Here is a 23,015-nt window from a genome sequence, read left to right on the forward strand (position 1 = left end):
TAGATCACCATTTTTTTTTGTAGTTGACTAATATTTCATGCTATACATATACCACATTTTATTAATCCACTCATGTATTGATGGGCACTTGGGCTGTTTGCACATCTTTGCAATTGTAAATTGTGCTGCTATAAACATTTGAGTGTAGATGTCATTATTATAGATTGTCTTTTTTTCCCTCTTTGGATAAATGCTTAGTAGTGGGATTGCTGGATCAAATGGTATTTGTATTTTTAGCTCTTTGAGGTATCTCCAAATTACTTTCCACAGGGGTTGTACTAATTTGCAGTCTCACCAGCAGTGTAAGAGTGTTCCAATCTCTCCACATCCACTCCAGCATTTGTTGTTTTCAGAATTTTTGATAAAGGCCATTCTCACTGGAGTTAGGTGATATCTCATTGTAGTTTTGATTAGCATTTTTCTAATTATTAGAGATGTTGAGTACTTTTTTTATACTTTTGCTGGCCATTATTCTGTCTTCTTTTGAAAAGTTTCTATTCATGTCCTTTGCCCATATATTGATGGGCTTGTTTGATTTTTTTCTTGTTGATTTTCTTAAGTTCTATATAGATTCTTGTTATTAGCCCTTTATCAGATATATGGAAAGGAAATATTTTCTTCCATTCTGTAGGCTGTCTATTCACTCTAAGGACTGTTTCTTTGGCTGTTCAGAAGCTTTTTAATTTGATCAGGTCCTATTTATTTATTTTTGTTGTTGCTGTGATTGCTTTGGGGGTCTTCTTCATAAATTTTTTACCTAGGCTGATGTCTACAAGAGTCTTTCCCACATTTTTTTCTAGAATTCTTAAGGTTTCAAGCCTTAGGTTTAAGTCTGTTATCCAGTGTGAGTTGATTTTTTTGAGAGGTGAGAGGTGGGGATCCAGTTTCAATCTTGGGCATGTGGATATCCAATGTTCCCAGAACCACTTATTAAATAGAGATTCTTTTCTCCAATGTATACTTTTGTCTGCTTTGTCAAAGATTAGATGGCAATATGAGGATGTTTTTATATATGGGATACCCATCCTATTCCAAAGGTCTATATCTCTTTAAAACACTCTCATAATAACCAGATGTTATTGTACTTTGGCCCTCCAGAAAATCAATAGCAAAATGCCTTGAACATCTCAGAAAACTTGGCACGCCCTTTTCTCTTGACCAATCTGCTTTTCCTTTGACTAGACCACTTCCATCTCTTGGTAACAATTGATTTGGTTGTGCTTTGTCTTCATGATCATACTGATAAAGCCATGTTTCATCTCCTGTTACAGTTAATCAAAGAAATACTTCAGCAAATTGATGCCACTTGTTTAAAATTTCCATTGAAAACTTTGCTCTTGTGTACAGCTGATCTAGGTGCAATAGTTTGGGCATCCATTGAGTGAAAAATTTGCTCAATTTTACTCTTTCAGTCAGAATTCTATAAATTGAAAAAAATAAGACGTCTATGGTGTTAGTTATTGTTTCTATTGTTAATCATCACTCCTTTTCAATTAGGGCACCAACAAGATTAATTTTTGCCTTGCAAGTTGATATGGATGGTCTGCTGCTTTAGGCTTTATCTTTGACATCACCTTAACTCTTCTTAAAATTAGTTATTCCTTTGTAAACAGCTAATTTATTGGGGATTTTTTCCATAAGCTTTTCATAAAGCACCAATAGTTTCAAAAATTTCCACCCAATCTTTACCAAACTTCAATGTTTATTCTTGCATAATTCATATTGCTTTAACAGGGCCTCTTTCAAACTGATGTCTTATCATTCTTAACACCTCAAATTTGATCATATTCAGACATATTATAACAAGTTAATATAAGTTTATTTTGGTTTAAAAATGTTTTAAATCTATTCATGGTTTTATTAAATACATATTTTTTCATGAAATTTTTGAATATCCTTTGTATCTTCCCAATGGATTGATATTTTATCATTATAAAATGTCCTTTTTGTGTCCTGTAACTATGTTTGACTTAAAGCCTATCTTGTCTCATACAAATTTAGCTGTTTCTACTCTTATTTGATTACCATTTACATGGAATGTTTTTTCCATCCTTTTACTTTCAACCTATGTGTGTCTTTAGATATATAAAATAAGTTTTTGTAGATATCATATGGAAGAATCCTATTTTTTTGTTATTTCAGCAAATCTATTGCTTTTGATCCAGGAATTTTAACATTGTTAAAATGTCCATACTGCTGAAAGTGATTTACAGATAAAATTCAGTCCTAATCAAAATGCCAACATCATATTTCAAAGATCTAGAAAAACTAATTCTATGCTTCTTTTTGTAACCAGAAATTATTTTGTGTTGTCAAAGGAATCCTAAGGAATAAGAAAAATCTGGAGGCATTACAATACCAGACTTAAAACTATACTATAATGCTATAGTAGAGTTAAAGTATGTGTTAATTCATAAACATTTAAAATCATTAGTTATATGAAGGTACTTTCTATTGGCATTTTATGAATTGTTTTCTACACATATTATAGCTTTTTGTCACTCTATTCCTCCCTTACTGTCTTCATATTTCATTACATTCTTATAGTGCTTGTTTTGATTACCCTCCCATTTTATTTTGTGTATATTCTACATATATTTTCTATGTGCTTAAAATCATAATACAAAAACCATTTTTATCCTCAGATGGGCATGTTACAAAAAAAGAAGAAAAATTTAAACTAATAACTAAATTATTTATTGACTAATTAAACTGATATTAGTAATGACTAATAAAAGCTAATTAGTTTAAATCTACTTTAATCTAATTAAAGATTAGATTCAACTTTCTTTTACTTACTTTTTTTACTTAAACTTACTTTTTAAATTTCAAGTATTAGGGGGTACAAATGTTTTGGTTACATGGTTCAATTTGTGGTGCTTGAGTCATGGCTATAATTGTGCCCATCACACAAATTATGTTCACCGTATCCAGTAGGTAGTTTTTTTCCCCTCTCCTCCTACCCTGCTTGATTTCCACTTACTGTTGCATTCCTCTGTGGACATGCACACTCATTGGTTAATTTCAGTTTAGTAACAAGTACATATGGTGTATATTTTTTCATTTTTATGTTACTTCTCTTAGGATAATGGTCTCCAGTTCTATCTAAATTGTTGCAAAAGGCATCAAGTCATCCTTTTTATTGCTGAGTAGTACTCCAAGGTATACATATACCACATTTTGTTAATCTACTCATGAATTGGTGGGCACTTGGGTTGATTCCACATCTTTGCAATTGTAAATTGTGCTTTGATAAACATTCGGTGTAGGTTTCTTCTAGATTAAATGACTTTTTTCTTTTCATGAATACCCAGTAGTGGGATTGCTGGATCAAATGGTAGGACTACTTTTAGTTCTTTGAGGAATCTCCATACTTTTTCCCATAACGGTTGTACTAATTTGCAGCCCCACCAACAGTGTATGAGCTTTCTGTATCCACACCAACATTTGTTGTTTTTTGACTTTTTAATAAAAGCCATTCTAACAGGTATAAGGTTATATCACATTGTAGTTATAATTTGCATTTCCCTGATGTTAAGTGATATTGAGCATTTTTTCATATATTTATTGGGCATTTGTCTAGATTCTTTTGAAAATATTCTGTTCATGTCTTTTGCCCACTTTTTAATTTGGTTGTTTGGTTTTTATTCTTGCTTATTTGCTTTAGTTCTTGGTAGATACTGGATATTAGCCCATTATTTGATATATAGCTTGTGAATATTTTCTCCTATTATGTAGATTGTGTTTTTGCTCTGTTGATTATTTCCTTATCTGTGCAGAAGCTTTTTAGTTTAATTAAATCTCATTTATTTATTTTTGTTGTTGCTATGATTGCCATTGGGATGTTAGTTATAAATTTCTTGCCTAGACTGATATATACAAAAGCATTTCCTACATGTTCCTCTGAAATTCTATGGTTTCATGCCTTTGATTGAAGTCTTTCCTTCATCTTGAAATAATATTTTGAGCAGCGAGGGATAGGGATCTTTTTTCATTATGTTCCATGTGGATATCCATTTTGCAAACACCATTTATTGACTAGGGCTTCATTTCCCCATCATGTGTTGTTGTCTGCTTTGTTGAAGATAAGTTATGTGTAGGTAGATGGTTTAGTATCTAGGTTCTATTATCTGTCTCATTGGTATATCTCTCTATTTTGTACTAATTCATGCTGTTTTGGTTACTATAGCATTATAGTATAGTTTTAAGTCTGGTATTGTAATGCCTCCAGATTTTTCTTATTCCTTAGGATTCCTTTGACAACACAAAATAATTTCTGGTTACAAAAAGAAGCATAGAATTAGTTTTTCTAGATCTTTGAAATATGATGTTGGCATTTTGATTAGGACTGAATTTTATCTGTAAATCACTTTCAGCAGTATGGACATTTTAACAATGTTAATTCTACTGATTCAAGAGTAAGATATGTTCATCCATTTGTTTGTTTCATCTGTGATTTCTTTCCTCAGCGTTTTGTAGTTCTCTTTGCAGAGATCTTTCAAGTCCTTTGTTAGGTATATTCCTAGATGTTTTATTTTCTTTGTAGCAATGAATGGTATTGAGTGAATTGTATTGAGTCTTTGATTTGACTCTCAGCTTGAGTGTCATTGGTATATACAAATGCTTCTGATTTATGTACATTGATTTTGTAACCTGAGATTTTCTGAATTTATTAATCAATTCCAGGGTGCTCTTGGTGAAGTCTTTGGGGTTTTCCACATAAAAGATCATGTCATCAGTGAAAAGCAATAGTTTTATCTCCTCTTTCCTGATTTAGATACTCTTTATGATTTTTCTTGCCTGATTGCTCTGGCTAGGAATTTCACCAATATGTTGAATAGAAGTGGTGACAGTGGGCATCATTGCCTTTTTCCAGTTCTTGGGGCAATGCTTTTAACTTTTCACCATTCAGCATGATGTTAGCTGTAGGTTTACCTTATATGACTTTTATAATTTTGAGATATGTTTCTTTTATGCCTAGTTTGTTGAGAGTTTTTATCATGAAAGCATACTGAATTTTGTTGACCACTTCTTCTGCATCTATTGAGATGATCATATGATCTTTGCTTTTGCTATTTGTGTGTGTGTGTGTGTGTGTGTGTGTGTGTGTGTTGAATCATGTTTATTGGTTTACATATGTTGAACCCTCCTTGCTTCCCTGGGATGAAGCCCACTTGCTAATGGTGAATTATTTTTTCAATGTGCTGTTGAATTTAGTTTGCTAGTATTTTATTGAGGATTTTTGCATCTATATTCAAGGGATATTGGTCTGTACTTTCCTTTTTGTGCCATGTCCTTTCCTGTCTTTGGTATCAAGATGGTGCTGTCTTCAGAGAATGAGTTGGGGAGAATTCCCTCCTTGTCTATTTTATAGAATAATTTTTGTAGTATAGTTACCAGCTCTTCTTCGTAGGTCTGGTAGAATGCAACTGCAAATCCCTGTGATCTGGAGCTTTTAGTTGTCATAAGATTTTTGTTATTACTGCTTCAATTTTGTTGCTCAATTCTGGTATATTCGGGAGTTCTATTTCATTCTGATTGAGTGTTAGGAAGCTGTGGGAATTTGGGAATTTCCAAGAATTTGTTCATTTTCTCTACCTTTCTATTTTACGTATGTAGAGATTTTCATAGTATTTATGGATGAAGTTTTGCATTTCTGTGGACTGTCTCCTTTTTCATTTTTTATTGAGCTTATTCAGATCTTTTCTGTTCTATTCCTAATCTAACAAGCAGGCTGTTGATTTTGTTTATCTTACCAAAGACCAACTTTTTGTTCATTAATCTTCTGTATTTCTTTTTCATTTCATTTAGTTCTACACTGCTTTTGTTATTTCTTTTGGCTGTTATTTCTTGGTGGCTCTGGGTTTGCTTTACTCTTCTTTTTCTAGTTCCTTGATATGTGTTATTAGTTTGTTTAGTGCTCTTTCTGTATTTTTCCTGTAGGCATTTAAGGCTATGAATTTCCCCCTAAATAATGCTTTGCCTACATCCCATAGATTTTGATAACTTGTGTTACCTTTGTTGTTCACTTCAAATAATATTTTGTTTTTCTCTTAATTTCATATTTTTTAATTGAAGGAAAAGTTTAATGTGAAAAAATAATTATAGCAGGGAATCAAAGTAGTGAGAGATTGGCTAGGCTGGTAAAAAGTGAAGAATTTGAGAATAGAAGATATATGGAACAGATGCTGAACCTACAGCTGAGACAGAGCCTGCAAAGAAGAAGTCCCCTTCCCCTAGGACTGAGATCTAGACCTTATCCAGAGGGCAGGGCTCTGCTTTACCACATGGCAGAGAAGTTGCTTGGCTGTTATGCTAATTGAACTTGATGCAAATCCAGTGAAATGTACCAGAAGTCATTCCCTAGGGATCTGCACAAAAGCTGTTCATGTGGAGATGCCTCACTAGAGGCATTCTCCTACAAAGCCACTGAAGCTGGATGATGGAAGGCCCTGCTGGCTGCTGTGTACTACAATATTGAGATGCAGGAGATGCTGCTGGTGCTATAGGAGCTGGATGCTGGAGAAGCCCCCTGAGTTGCAGGATCTGGATGCTGTAGAAAAACACACATTACTGTAGAAAAACCTGGAAGGCTGTGTATATCAAGATGCCACAATAATACCAGTGCTTTCTTTCCTCCCTGGAAAATGGAATTTTGGTGATTCACCCCTCCCCTTTTTGGTATTCATTCACCATTTATTCAATAAATGTTACTGTGTGCTTGCTCTGTGCCAGACAGTGTGTTTGTCACCAGGTATATAAGAGTGTACAGACGTTCCACTTCCTTTTGCAGAGTTTATGATCTGGTAGGACAACCTACCATTCAGTTGTTCAGGTGAGTTCTTCCTTTGCACCAGGTACTGTTCTAGTCCTTGGTATGTGTGTGTATGTATGTGTGATTAAGAAACGGTCTTGGCCGGGCGTGGTGGCTCACACCTGTAATCCTAGCACTCTGGGAGGCCGAGGCAGGCGGATTGCTCGAGGTCAGGAGTTCGAAACCAGCCTGAGCAAGAGCGAGACCCTGTCTCTACTATAAATAGAAAGAAATTAATTGGCCAACTAATATATATAGAAAAAAAGAAACTAGCTGGGCATGGTGGTGCATGCCTGTAGTCCCAGCTACTTGGGAGGCTGAGGCAGAAGCATTGCTTGAGCTCAGGAGTGTCTTTGAAGACAGTAGGCCAAACTATCACTTGTATTTTTTAGTATATGAAATAGAGTCACATTTTTGTCTATTTTTTAGATTTAATAGTGCAGCTGAATGTCAACCATTTATTTTTTTTATTAGTTGATTTGGGAAAATAGCATATTCCATGATATCTCTAAGCATATTACAGTAAGTGAAACAATGCAATAGTTGTATATTGTAGTAATTAGTTCAGCCCTATAATGAATTCTTCCCAGATATTTATGTAATTAGTACCATACGTCCTTATGTGATTATGTGTGTCTGAGAGATATTATTTGCTTCTTAGTGAGACCTATAACTAAAAACAGATTAAAATCCAGTTGGAAGGAAATCATGTGAGTAAATAGAGAATGATTATACATTAACATTTATATTTAGCATAAATGATGTGTTCAAGTGTTAAAAAGACTGAGACTAACTTAATAAATGGAGTGAGATGTAGATTGCCAACACTCTTTGAAATCATGATGCTCAAAAGTTTGCAATTGGCTGGGCGTGGTGGCTCACGCCTGTAATCCTAGCTCTCTGGGAGGCCGAGGCGGGCGGATTGCTCGAGGTCAGGAGTTCGAAACCAGCCTGAGCAAGAGCGAGACCCCGTCTCTACTATAAATAGAAACAAATTAATTGGCCAAATAATATATATAGAAAAAATTAGCCGGGCATGGTGGCGCATGCCTGTAGTCCCAGCCACTTGGGAGGCTGAGGCAGAAGGATTGCTTGAGCCCAGGAGTTTGAGGTTGCTGTGAGCTAGGCTGACGCCACGGCACTCATTCTAGCCTAGGCAACAAAGCGAGACTCTGTCTCAAAAAAAAAAAAAAAAAAAAAAAAAAAAAAAAAAAAAGTTTGCAATAATGGTTTGAAATAGTCATAGAATTCGATTACTGGTGAAAGAGAGAGCATTATAACATGTGCACAAGAGTGAGGTAAATCATAAATCACTAAAATAGAAATGTATAAAGTTGATCAATGGATTGGCTTGGATATAATAATAGGGTCTTATTTTTTGTGAATGTTAAGATAAAATTAAGGCCTGTGACTAGCTGATGATGACAAACTTTGTAACATGTATTAATAATGAACCATAGGTAAGAAATGTGCGAGAATTAGGCATTTATGGCAATGTGAACTTCCCCCAAGCAATTTCACCTCTCACTATGTTTAAATAGTGTGAATATACCTAACTACTATTAATTATAGGCCATAGGTTTACTCTTACAGTAACTACCCTACTATTTTCTCTTTAGATATTCATGTAAATTATTGCTAAATCTGTAAAGTGTAGAATATAGTGAATATTGTATCTGACAGCCATCAAAGTGACTGCTTCAAATAACTGCTTTAGTATGCAATGAAAAGTACAGCGGCACCACAATGTCTGAAATGCAAGTCCAGTTTTCACTATACTTTAATAGTCAGGAAAAAAATGTTTATTCAGCATGAAATAAAAGAAGAGGTGGTAATAATTCTATTAACGTGATCCATATAGGTGTATTGTCTGAATATTTCAGAGGCCAAAATGAGGTGTGATTTTTTTTAATCAAAATTTTCTTTTGTTATGTGCAATATTATTTAGTAAGACAGTTTACAACTCTTTTAATGTGTGATGTTGAGCACTAATCTTAGGTTTCTACTTTTGGATTTCACTGAAATAATAAAATATTTTGCTTTTGGGTAAAAATCAAAATAATAGAAATTTATTGAATATGAAGATTTCATCATATCATTAATCCTGGCCCTTGGTGTACTTTTGTTAGCAACTCTAATTTTCACTTTGAGCCAAATAGCCTAAATTTTTAAGTAAATTAATTTCAACAATAAATTTTCATTTAATAAACATTAATTTTTTAGTTATATCAAAATATAGATTTTGCCTTTGCAACAAGGACCTAGACTCACTTAATATTTTATTAGATTAATTCAGGTGCTTAAGCTAGAACATTTTTATTTTTTACAATAATTTCAAATTGGTCAATGATATAATCTTTTAAAAAAAGTCAACCCATTTGTTCTTTAATTTTAACATCCATCACATTTTAATAAGACTTTAATAAAATGTTACTAGCTGATGTACAACAGGAATTAACATATTGATATATTTTTTCTAAATTGTCAAAGCTGTTCTAAACAAAAATTGATTTAAATAAATTTACTGCCTTCATTAGAATCTGTTAGAATATCATAAATCTGTTAAAATTTTCAAAATAACACAGACTTAAAATTACACATATAAAGCTTTTATTAAGAGTCACACACTGTGCTGAGAACTCTTCATGAGTTTTCTCATAAAATTATCATAACAACTCTATGAGATGTCTATGATTAGTATCTTTACCTTACAAATTACAGAGTTTGTACTTGGTTCTTGATTGAAAATGACAGAAATCACTTTTAACTTACTAAAACCTAAAATTAATTCATTGTAATGATGTAAGATAGTCTATAAATCATGAATAACTTGAAGGTGGGAAGACAGAAGAAACCAAGCCTTATTCAAAATACTGCCAAATAAAAAATCTTCTTAGGATGCTATTAATGGAGCCATTTCCATTGGAGATTCACTGTTACTACATATTCTACTTTCTGTGGAAACTCAAAAATGTGGCACTGGACTCTTCATTCAACCACAACCAACATGAATGATCTCTAAATTGGACCTGCATAATTATATTAAAATCCCATTTTCTTTATAGTTCTCATGCTTTATGTCTATTGGACTATATTTGCTGCCAACTTCCACCTTTCATTGGGAGCTGAGCCTGACTCTGTAAAAATTAAGCCATGGAGAAAGAGAGCAGAACAAATGATTCCTGTGGGAAATCTGATTCCAAGGTGGATGTGGAGGGTAAAAAGAGGGGATTATAAAGACAGAAAGGAGTTGAACCAAGCATACCCACCTTATTCTTACAAAATGTTTCATTTATTTCCATGTCTCCTCCCCTGAGGAGAAGAAAGTGTAAATTCTGAAGCATTATGGTAATGGGTAGAATCATCAGGATATATGGAAGGAACCATGAGGAAATGGAGAAGATAGCACCAATCCTAGAGAGATCATATGTTTCTCAATCTCCTGAATCAAAAGTTCCTTAAGAGATGAAATCATAAAGTCTGCCTCTAGCATCCATTGATGATTTCATATACTACTCAATTTTATTTTCTGGGTTTATGTAATAAAATAGTAAAAAAAGAGGTTATGGTTGTTTTGTTCCTAGATTTTCCCAAAGAAAGTAATGGGAGGATTCATATTTACTTGAGAGACTACCATACAAATGTTCTCAAGAGTTGTATATCTATATCCATACATGGCGTTCTATAAAACATAAGACCTACTGAAGGTGACATAAAATTTATAAAGGTTTATGCTATGAGTTGTTTTGTGTCAATTTGACTGGACTAAAGGATGTCCAGACAGCTGATAAAAGATTATTTCTAGGTTTGACTGTGAGAATGTTTCCAGAAGAGATTTGCATTTGAATCTGTCAACTGAGTAAAGAAGATCACCCTCACCAATGTGAGGTTTGATGATGTGAATGGGCATCATCTAATCCATTGAGGGTGTGAATAGAACAAGGAGGGGGGGAAGGGGCAAACTGACTCTTTATGTTTGAGCTGGGACATTCATCTTCCCCTTCCCTCAAACATCATTTCTCCTGATTAATGAGCCTTCAGATTCAGATATGGATTTATACCATCAGCTCCCCTGATCCTCAGACATTCAGACTTGGATTAATTACACCACCAATTTTTCCAGTTCTCCAACTTACAGACAGCAAAATGTAAAATTTACTGTCCTCAATAGTAATATGAACTAATTCCAATAAAAATATACTGTATATAATATTAGTTGTGTTTTTCTGGAATACTGACTAATACAGTTCATAATCTTAAAGTCATACTATCTGAAGTTCTACTTTCAGGATGGCATTGTTAGGAGTTCTGTGGACCTAATATCCAATGGAACAAGCAACACTGGTAAAAACTATAAAAAAGCTCCAAGCACTTAAAATCTCTAGAAACTGTCCCAAGGACATGCAGAAAATAAAGGAACAATTACTCAAGTAAATCTACTGAAACTCTGTAATATCAGGTAGAGTCTGTGTCAATTCAACAATGATCCACATCTCCATTCCCCCGTGGCCAGCTCAGTTTAGTGGAAGCTACATTCCAGTAGATGTGGCAAAGATGAGGTGCCTTTTATTCTCGATGTCCAGTCAAGGGTACGATATCTCATCAGGAGAAGCAAGCATCAACATTTCAAATACACTCCATCTCTGAGTAAAACATGCTAAATTCTTGATGAGTGTAGCCAAAAGTTCAAGAGCTCACTTCCTCCAACAGCCCCCACTCATAAAATCGATGCTCCACTCCAGTTCCAGCAAGCCAAGAATACTGGAATCACAATCATGCCCTACCTAGTTTACTTATAGGGCACAGATTACATACTAAGAAAGGCAAATCAAAAGAATTAGAGGCTAAAACCATGCCTAGTGGCCTTTAAAGTGGCTCAAGAATTTTCCCAGGTGCATAAGAATGAGTTCTGAAAATATCTCCCATAAGGAACTAACTTTATTTGAACACAGTGCAAGAAAATTCAAGCCAAAGAGCACTCAAAAATAGCTTTTCTTAAATAAGAGCCATACAGTTCATCAGAGAGGATCAGGGTAAGATCCAACTAAAAGGAGCTCTCCCAGCATTAGAGAGAATCTCAAAAACTGGGTTCAAAAAGTACCCCTGACATTTTATCAACATATCAAAAACATAACATTTTACCACATAAATACTTAAAATTATAATTTGTCAATTAAAAATAAGAAAATAATTGAGCTAATATAAAAATGGGACATTGAGCATGTGTGTGTGTGTGTGTATATATATATATATATATATGTAGATATACACACATATATACTTTAGATAGATACCCTTTATATATGTGTGTGTGTGTGTGTTTGTGTGTATAACTACTCTTGTCTGAAGTTAATTGGATTAAGCTATAAAGCAATTTATTCTCCATGGAACTGTTAAAAAATAAATAGAGGAATCAGTTGGCAACTTATGAAGCCTAACAGATAGGTTTGACACCAAAGTAGATATATTAATAGAGAAATCGGGGAAATATACAGTCAAAGAGAGCTCTGATTAATCACTGTAGTTATAGGGAGACTGTGTGAGTGCTCAAGGCTAAACCTCCTGAAGATTGACACAAAAATGTTCAATAAAATAAAGAAAATCATGGTTAAAATATAAATGTAGCTAAGATGCCAATATCTCATCAAATGGGGAATATCAATAAAGAAATATAAATTATTTTTAAAAAATAAATTGAAATTCCATAGTTGAAAAGTATAATAATCAAACTGAAAAATTCACTAGCAGGGCTCAGGAGTTGATTAGAATTGGCAGATAAAAAAGAATTTTATGATAGAGCAATGAAGATTACTCAATATGAAGAAAAGAGAAAAAAAAGAATGAAGAATTATTTATTTGATATATTGCTGAATTTGATTTACTAAAATTTTGTGGAGGATTTTTGCATCTATATTCATGAAGGATATTGGTCTGTAGTTTTCTTTTTTTGTTGTGTCCTTTCCTGGCTTTGGTATCAAGGTGATATTGGCTTCATAGAATTAGTTAGGAAGGATACCATCTTTCTCAATGTTGTGGAATAATTTCTGTAGTATAGGTATGAGTTCTGTTTTGTATGTTTGGTAAAACTCTGAAGTGTAGACATCTGGTCTGTGACTTTTCCATTTGGGGAAGTTTTTAATTGTTAATCCAATTTCTGAGCTTGAGATTGGTCTAATCAGAAACTCAATTACCTCCTGGGTGAAATTAGGGAGGTTGTACTTTTCAAGGAATTTGTCCCTTTCCCCCTCATTATGTAGTTTTTGGGGATATAGATTTTTAAAGTAATTGAAAATAATGTTTTGTATTTCCATGGTGCCTGTTAACTCTGTTTTTTTTTTTTTTTTTTTTTTTTCATTTCTAATTGAGTTTATTAGAGTCCTTTCCCTTTGAATTCTTGTCAATCTCACAAGAGGAGTGTCAATTTTGTTTATGTTTTCAAAAAACCAAGTGGGCTTTATCCTAGGGATCCAAGGCTGGTTCAAAATACACAAATCTATAAATACAATTTGCTCATAAATAAAAGCAAGAACAAAGATCATATGATTCTCTCAATGGATGCAGAAAAAGCATTTGACATAGTCCAGCACACCTTTATGAAAAATACTCTTAACAAAATAGGCATAGACAGATCATACCTTAAAATTATCAAATCCATTTATAATAATCCCATGGCCAATACTATACTGAATGGGGAAAAATTGAAACCATCTCACTTAGAACAAGAACCACTATCTGCACTTCTATTCAACATAGTGCTGGAAGTCCTTGCTAGAGTGATTAGACAAGAGAGGGAAATTAAGTGCATGCAAATGGGGGCAGATGAGATCAAACTCTCTCTATTTGATGATGATATGATATTATATCTAGTAAACCTCAAGGATTCAACCAAGAGACTCCTAGAATTAATAAAAGAATTCAGTAAAGTCTCAGGATACAAAATCAATACACACAAATCAGAGACATTCATATACGCCAATAACAGTCAAGCCAAAATTCAAATAAAAATGCAATACATTTTACAATAGCCTCTAAGAAAATTAAATAGCTAAGAACATATTTAATGAAAGATGTGATAGATATATACAGGGAGAACTACAAAACACTAAAAAAGGAAATTGTAGAGGATGTAAACAGATGGAAAAATCTACCTTTCTCATGGATTGGTAGAATCAATATCATGAAAATGTCCATACTACCTAAAGTGATCTACAGAATTAATGCAATCCCTATCAAAGTATCATAATCATTCTTTACAGATTTAGAAAAAAAATAATCATTCTATGTTTTGTATGGAACCAGAGAAGACCTCATATAGCCAAAGCAATCTTAAGTAAACTGGGAGATATCAGTCTATCAGACTTCAAGCTGTACTACAAGGCCGTAATAATTAAAACAGCATGTACTGACACAAGAACATAGGCATAGACCTTTAGAACAGGACTGAGAATCCAGTGATGAAACCATCTGCATATGGTAATTTAATCTTTGACAAAACAGACAAAAATATACACTGGGGAAAAGAATCTTTTTTCAATAAGTGGTGCTGGGAAAACTGCATAGCTACATGTAGAATATTGAAATTGGATCTCCACTTCTTGTTAATTCTCTAGAGTTCCAGATAGATTCTTGTTATTAGACATTTATCAGAAGTGTAGAGAGCAAATATTTTCTCCCATTCTGTGGGTTGTCTATTTGCTCTAATGAGAGTTTCCTTGGCTGTGCAGGAGCTCTTTAATTTGGTCAGATCCCATTTGTTTATTTTGGATGCTGCAGTGATTCAACAGAAATTTATTTGGTTGAAAACAGAAACTTCTCCAAAGAAGACAGAATAATGGCCTGCAAACATATAAATAAAATGCTCAACATCTCTAATCATCAGAGAAATGCAAATAAAAACCACAATGAGATACCATCTAACACCAGTGAGAATGGCTTGTATCAAGAAATCCCAAAGCAACAAATGCTGGCGAGGATGTGGAGAGACAGGAACACTCTTACACTGCTGGTGGGACTGAAAAATAGTGCAACCTCTGTGGAAAAGAATTTGGAGATACCTCTAACAGCTAGATATAGAAATACCATTAGACCTAGCAATAGCATTGTTGGACATCTACCCAAAAGAGCATAAGACATTCTATTACAAAGACATCTGCACCCGAATGTTTATGGCAGCACAATTCACTATTGCAAGATCATGGAAACAACGCAAGTGTCCATCAATTCATGAGTGGATAATTAAAGTTTGGTATATGCTCACAATAGAATACTACTCAATTCTAAGAAATGACAGTGAGCTAGCACCGTTTATGCTATCCTGGATTAAGTTTAAGCCCGTTATCTAAAGTGAGGCAACACAAGATCAAGAAAATGGGCTCCACATGTACTCACCATCAAATTGGTACTGACTGATTAAAACTATGGTGTTCAAATGACGGTAGTGTTACCAGGGTTTGGGGGAGGGGGAGATACACATCTTAGGGTTGTGGCGAGCATTGTGGTAGTGGGAGGAAGAGAATACCTCTAACCCTTCATAGGGAAAGCCAAAGATATACAATGTAACCAAAAGATCAAAGAAGGAAAAAAAAAAAAAAGAAAACTTTTATCTGGTGGTGGACAGATGGGAGGGAAGGATATATACTGACAAAATAGGTGCGATGAGCACCACCTGGGAGTTGGACACACTTGATGTTTTGACAAGGCAGGGGGTGAGGGGAGGAATGCCAGGGGCAATATATGTAACCTTAACAATATTTGTGCCCCCATAATATGATAAAAATAAATGAAAATTCTAAGGGTTAGTTAGCCTACAATTATGGTGCCAGCATCTGTTGAGGGCTCTCATTCCATGGCAGAATGGCAGAAGGAAGAAGGGCAAGCAAGCAGGCAAAACAGAGAAATGGGGCTGAAATTACTCTCTTATCAGGAGCCAACTCTGACAATAACTAACTCAATTCTGCATAACAGTACTAATGGCCCCAACTCTTACTACTGTTAAAATGGCAATGAAGATTCCAATACATGAATCTAGGAGGACATATTCAGACCGTGGCAGGTGTACATGTGGGAACCCATAAAACAAAGAACAAGATACTACCTCAAAAATATAGTAAAATAATCATTGAAGAAATGAAAATGTTACACAATAAAATATTGCCTTAAAGCAAAATAAAGCAGTAAGAGAATAATAAAAGAACAAAAATAAGGACACATCCAAAGATCTTTTCAGCATGTGGGTTCTTAGATCTGTTTTTTTTTTTTTTTTTCTACCACTTTATGAGCTACCATCTTCACATTTTGTCCAGCTGCTAACAGAGAAGCCAAGTTTTGTGTTTCCAGGGGTTAGCACTAGGAGGAATGACAATCAGAGCAGGTCTGAGGAACAGTGTTGATGTCCCTGAGGTGGAGGTTGTTTCTCACATGATTTGGGGTGTGAGTAGGATGGTTTCCTATGGGGGCTATTGAACATGCCCCTAATGCCTTTCCCTGTGGTGCCAGGTGATGAGTTACTTCTGGTAGGGAAGGTGGGTGGTGGTGTGAAGGGACAGGCTTTGTTTGTCCATCGACACTTAGCACATTATTTCCTTCTAAGAATTAGCAACTAGTTGTAAGTATGATCTATAGTTTGTTAAATATAGTATAAAAATTATTTTTATAATTTTAGTTTTATCTCTTCTTCAGGTTAAATTTATAATAGAAATTTTTGTCCCCCACTACATATTTCATCCCTATTTTAAGGGTACTTAAAACTTTCTAGAGGGCCTTCTGTATTTTTATTAATGAAATAGAAGTTATTTAACGTCATTTGCATAATAAGCAACTCAAAGAGAGAATAGGAAAAATGCAATAACATATTTATAAATAAAATATAAAAATGTATAAAAAAGAACAAAAATAAGTTGAGATATATAGAAAAAATTAACATATTAGACATAAACCCAAGCATATCAATAATAAAATTAAATAAATATGGATGAAATACTCCAATCCAACAACACAGTGTATTAAAAAATTCCAAGTACTTGCTTGCCATCTATAGGAGATGTATTTTCCCCCAAAGATACAAATAATTTAAAAGTAAAAGGATGGAAATATTGTCATTTAAACAGGACCATAAGATAGTAGAAGTGACTATACTAATATCAAACAAAATAGCCCTTAAGGCATGTTACAATGGCTAAAGAGGATATATTATAATAGGAAAAGGGTAAATAAATCAGGAAGATATAATAATGATATGCATATATTACATCAGGGCCTCAAAATACATGCAGCAAAAAGTGATAGAATTCATTTGGAAGGGGTTGTTTAAAAAACTGACAGCATTGAAGGGAGAAATTCAATTCAAAAACAATAGCTAGACATTTGAATACACCATTTTAATAATGGAAAGAACAAATAGGCATATGATCATCAGGGAAATAGAAGACTTAAACAACACTACAATATTTCACTGAAGCTTCTAGTAGGACAATTTGACAAGGAAAATAAATAAAAAGAAGGAAAATAAAGGAAAATAAATAAAAAGAATCCAGATTTGAAAGGAGGAAGGACATATTCAAAGGACATTATGTTATATAAAGAAATGTGGTATATAGCCAAGCACATACCTGTAATCCCAACACTTTTGAAGGCCAAGGCAGGAGGATTGCTTGAGGTCAGGAACTTGAGACCAGTCTGAAAATAAAATAAAATAAAATAAAATAAAATAAAATAAGCCAAGCATGATGGGTTACACCTGTAGTCCTAGCTACCTGGGAGGCTAAGGCAGGAAGATTGCTTGAGCTCAGGAGTTGGATGTTGCACTGAGCTATGAAAGCATCACTATACTCCAGCCTGGGAGACTGAGTGGAAAAAAAAAAGTATACACTATAATATTATTCAGCCTTAGAAGAGAAGGAAATCCTGCCATTTGAGAAAACATGGATGAACCTGGAGAACATTATGCTAAGTAAAATGGCCAGTCATGGAGGGACAAATATTGGATAATTTCACTTACATGAGGTATCTAAAATAGTAAAACTCATAGAAGAGAGTAGAATGGTGATGGCCATGGAATGGGGTCAGGGAGAAGAAAATGAGGAATTGCTTCACAATGTCTACATTTCAGTTATGCAAGAGGACTACTTCTAGAGATCTATTGTACAACATAGTAACTATAGTTAACAATTAAGTATAGTGCAGTTTAAAGTATGTTAGGAGGCTAGATATGTTAAGTATCCTTATACCCCCCCCAAATACATGGACTATATATGGACTAAATTATAGAGCCACATAAAATTATAGTGAAATGTATGAATCCTTAATACTAACAAGAACAATAATACTGGTGAAATATTCACCAATACAAATATTCACCAAATACAAAAAAGAACACAAGGAAATATGTGGAGATGATGGGCATATTTAGTGCCATGTTTGTGGTGATGGTATCATGGCTGTATACATATGTCCAAACTCATTAAAATGTATACATTAAATATGTACGTTTTTGTATATGACTTATATCTGAATAAAGCTTTAAAAAGAAAATGATTAGAATGCTTTCTGAAACACTTAAAGAGTAACTTTGCAGTTACATATGTATATTCAGTTGATATAGAGAAAACCATCTCAATCAATGACATGAGCAAATATATTTTAAAATTTCATCAGTATCTATTAGTAAAGTTTTGTATCAAATGAACTTAAAATACTCTACTCATAATGATTTGCTTTTAATTTATTGAAATTCATATTTCAACTGAATTTCCTGGAAATTTATACTTTTCTGTATATATTTTTATGAGTCTAAAGTTGCCTTTATTTCCCTTTACTTTTTTTATTTCAACAACATATTACGGGGGTACAAATAATAAGGTTACGTATATTGCCCATGACCCCTTTTCCCCCTCAAGTCAGAGCTTCAAGCGTGGCCATCCCCCAGACGGTGCACATCTCACTCATTATGTATGTATATACCCATCCCCTCCCTCCCCACCTACCCGACACCTGATAAATGTTGTTCCTATATGTCCACTTAGGTGTTGATCAGTTAATACCAATTTGCTGGTGAGTACATGTGGTGCTTGTTTTTCTATTCTTGGGATACTTCACTTAGTAGTATGGGTTCCAGCTCTATCCATGAAAATACAAGAGGTGCTATATCACCATTGTTTCTTAAAGCTGAATAATACTCCATGGTATACATATACCACATTTTATTAATCTACTCACGTATTGATGGACACTTCAGTTGTTTCCACAACTTGGCAATTGTGAATTGTGCTACTATAAACATTTGAGTGAAGGTGTCTTCTTTGTAGAGTGTCATTGGATCTTTTGGGTAGATGCCCAGTAGTGGGATTGCTGGATCAAATGGTGGATCTACTTGTATTGCTTTAAGGTATCTCCATGTTGCTTTCCAGAGAGTTTGAACTAGTTTGCAGTCCCACCAGCAGTATAGGAGTGTTCCTATCACTTCGCATCCACGCCAACATTTACTGTTTGGAGACTTTTTGATAAAGGTCATTCTCACTGGAGATAAGTGATATCTCATTGCAGTTTTGATTTGCATTTTCCTGATGATTAGAGATGTTGAGCATTTCTTCATATGTTTGTTGGCCTTTATGCTGTCTTCTTTTGAAAAATTTCTGTTCATGTCCTTTGCCCACTTTTTGATAGGGTTGTTTGATTTTTCCTTGCTGATTTTCCTGAGTTCTAAATAGATTCTAGTTATCAGCCCTTTATCGGATATGTAGCTTGCAAAAATTTTCTCCCATTTTGTGGGTTGTCTGTTTGCTCTTGTGACATTTCTTTGGCTGTGCAGAAGCTTTTGAATTTGATCAGGTCCCATTTATTCATTTTTGTTGGTGTTGTGATTGCTTTTGTGGTCTTCTTCATAAATTCTTTGCCTAGGCCAATGTCTAGAAGAGTATTTCCAATGTTTTCCTCTAGAATTCTAACAGTTTCACACCTAAGATTCAAGTCTGTTACCCAGCGTGAGTTGATTTTTGTGAGAGATGAAAGGTGAGGGTCCTGTTTCCGTCTTCTACATGTGGCTATCCAGTTTTCCCAGGACCATTTATTGAATAAGGATTCTTTGCCCCAGTGTACATTTTTGTCTGCTTTGTCAAAGATTCGATGGCTATTTGAGGATGGTTTTATATCTGGGTTTTCTGTTCCGTTCCACTGGTTAATGTCCCTGTTTTTGTGCCAGTCCAAACTATTTTAATTACTATAGCCTTGTAGTATATTTTGAAGTCTGGTGAATTGGTACCTCCCATTTTGTTTTTATTGCCTAGAATTGCTTTTGCTATATGGGATATTCTCTGGTTCCATAAGAAATGTAAAATTATTTGTCTATATCTATGAAAAATGATTATGGCATTTTAATAATCTTTGATCAATAGACTATTTTTTGAAGCAGTAAAAAATGGGAGTTGATTGACTCTAACAAAAATGATAAAACAAAAGTATAAACTACATTAAAATACATTTATGATTTTTTTTACTAGTTTGGAAGATATTTATAGCCAATCTATTTTTCAAATGTACACATGCTATTTATTTTAAAGCACATTTTTATAAAAGTTTATATATGGACTAAATTATAGAACCACATAAAATTATAGTGAAATGTATGAATCCTTAATACTAACAAGAACAATAATATTGGTGAAATATTCACCACTATGCAATATATCCATGTAATATAACTCCATTTGTATCCCCTAATCTATTGAAATAAAAAAGAATAATATTAAAAATATCAGAAAATTTTATTTTGTTATCCCTTATAGCAACACTATATTAATTGTTTTCTCTGAAGGGAAGTACTAGATGAGTTGTTTTCATTTTCCAAAGCTTTCAAAATAGCTGATTTTTAATCTGAAAATGAAACATATAAAAAATCATTTAGAATGCAACCCTAATGCACCAGTATTTCTAATATAATAGAAAAATGTTGGTATCATGCAAACCTCCTGGTGACTTATCATGGAACTCTCAATGTCCACAAATGGGGGAAACACTAGTTCAAGGTACTGGCATCTTTAAAAAATCTGTTACTGAAGTCCTAGAGAACAGAAATTGTTAGCATGTGTGATGTATAGATCACTGCATTATCATCAAAGAAGAATATTTAGCAAGGAGAAGAAAGTTAGGCTTTTCCATATAAATCAGAGTCAGGGCAATGATCCAGGGTAGTGTAGAAAATGTATATAAATTATAAGTTAGATTGAAAACTGGGTAAAGAATTAGAAGACCTAGATTTGGATTTATATCTACCACCTACACATGCTAAGAGTTGAGATACTTATCAAATGACTTCATATGTCATTCAAAATATACTACAATGACTAATATGTAAAATGTGACTAATAATGCTATCTTGCTTATAATACCATCAAAACATGATAATATAAAGTATGAACTGAACATTTTATTGTTATGCTTATACCATCCAAAAATAATATGAAGATTAATCATATGATAATGATTACAATATTCACCCAATTATTAATTTGTTCATCGGTGGACATTCAGGTAGTCAGTTATAAGTATTTATTAAGTGCCACCAATATGCCATATGCTATATTAGGGATTAGGCATACAAAGGTAAAGATGATGAATAAGAATGTTGACTTTCAGGAAGTTTATAATTTGATGAGACATAGAGAAATATGTAAGCAATCACAATAGAGTATAGGTGATGATTGGAGTATAAGGTGACTTGGAAATACAGAATTGAGGCACCAGAGATAGTTTTTTTTTTCTTCCTGAAAGAAGAATATTCTGGATTTAATTCTGAAGAAAGAGTCAATGAAGAAGAATGGAAACAAAGTATATAAAAGACCGATTGAGGAAAACAATAAATATTAAGTAACAAATGTTTTCTGAATGGCTAAAGATTACAGAATAAGAATGGAAGTATATCTTCAATACTCATGTTAATTTTCAATTACTGAAATCATGTTGATTCACTGACTCTAGTAATGATGGAAGCACTTGGGTATTACATTTTTATGCAAATGATTCATATTGAAGAGTTGAATTAGGAGAGTCAGGTAGACCAGCAATAAAATCAGTTCATCAAAGTGTATTATTTACAAAACCTAGAAATACTACATTAACTAAATGTTGAAAACATTCTTACCAAATATGCCAAGATGTATAAGATGCCTTAAAAGTTAATGCATCTAGATTCATATTATTATTAAAATTGAGTATGTTGGAAATTTAGCAAGAATAGTCTTGAAAGTAAGGATATTACTTCAATGGACCTTACAATCTGAAAAATTAATGAGACTGGTTGTTTAGAGCAAAGATAAATCTGAACTACTTCCATAAAAAAAGAAAATTATGAGTATAATTCCATTACTTGTTGCTAAAGTGTTTTTTTTTAATATATTTAAGCATATTATGGGGGGACAAATGTTTAGGTTACATATATTGCCATTCACTCCCTCCATGAGTCAGAGCTTCAAAAGTGTCCATCCTCCATATGGAGCACATCAAATTCGTATATATCCATCCCCTCCTCCCCTTTCCCATCAGCCCGAGGCTCAATAAATGTTATTCCTATATGTGCACTTAGGTGTTGGTCAGTTAAAACCAATTTTCTGATGAGTACATGAGGTGCTTGTTTTTCATTCTTGGGATACTTCACTTAGTAGAATCGGTTCCAGCACTATCCAGGATAATACAGGAGGTGCTAGATCACCACTGTTTCTTATAGCTGAATAGCACTCCATGATATACATATACCACATTTAATTAACCCACTCATATATTGATGAGCACTTGGGTTGTTTCCACATCTTTTCAATTGTGAATTGTGCTTCCATAAACATTCTAGTGCAGATGTCTTTTTTATAGAGTGTCTTTTGTTCTTTTGGGTAGATGCCCAGTAATGGGACTGCTGGATCAAATGGTAGTTCTACTTCTCTCTCATTGAGATATCTCCATATTGCATAAAGCGTTTTTCTTTCTTTTTCTTTTTTTTATTTCATCATATTATGGGGGTACAAACATTAAGGTTACATATATTGCCCTTGCCACCCTCCTCCCTCCCACCACTGAGTCAGAGCTTCTAGCCCATCCATCCTCCAGGTGGTGCACATTGCACTCATTATGTAAGTATACACCCATCCCTTCCTCCCCCTCCCACCTGCCAGACACCTGACAAATGTTTCTTTTCTTTTCTTTTTTTTTTTTTTTTGAC

This window comes from Microcebus murinus, chromosome X, assembly GCF_040939455.1.
Source record: "Microcebus murinus isolate Inina chromosome X, M.murinus_Inina_mat1.0, whole genome shotgun sequence".
Lineage (NCBI taxonomy): Eukaryota > Metazoa > Chordata > Mammalia > Primates > Cheirogaleidae > Microcebus > Microcebus murinus.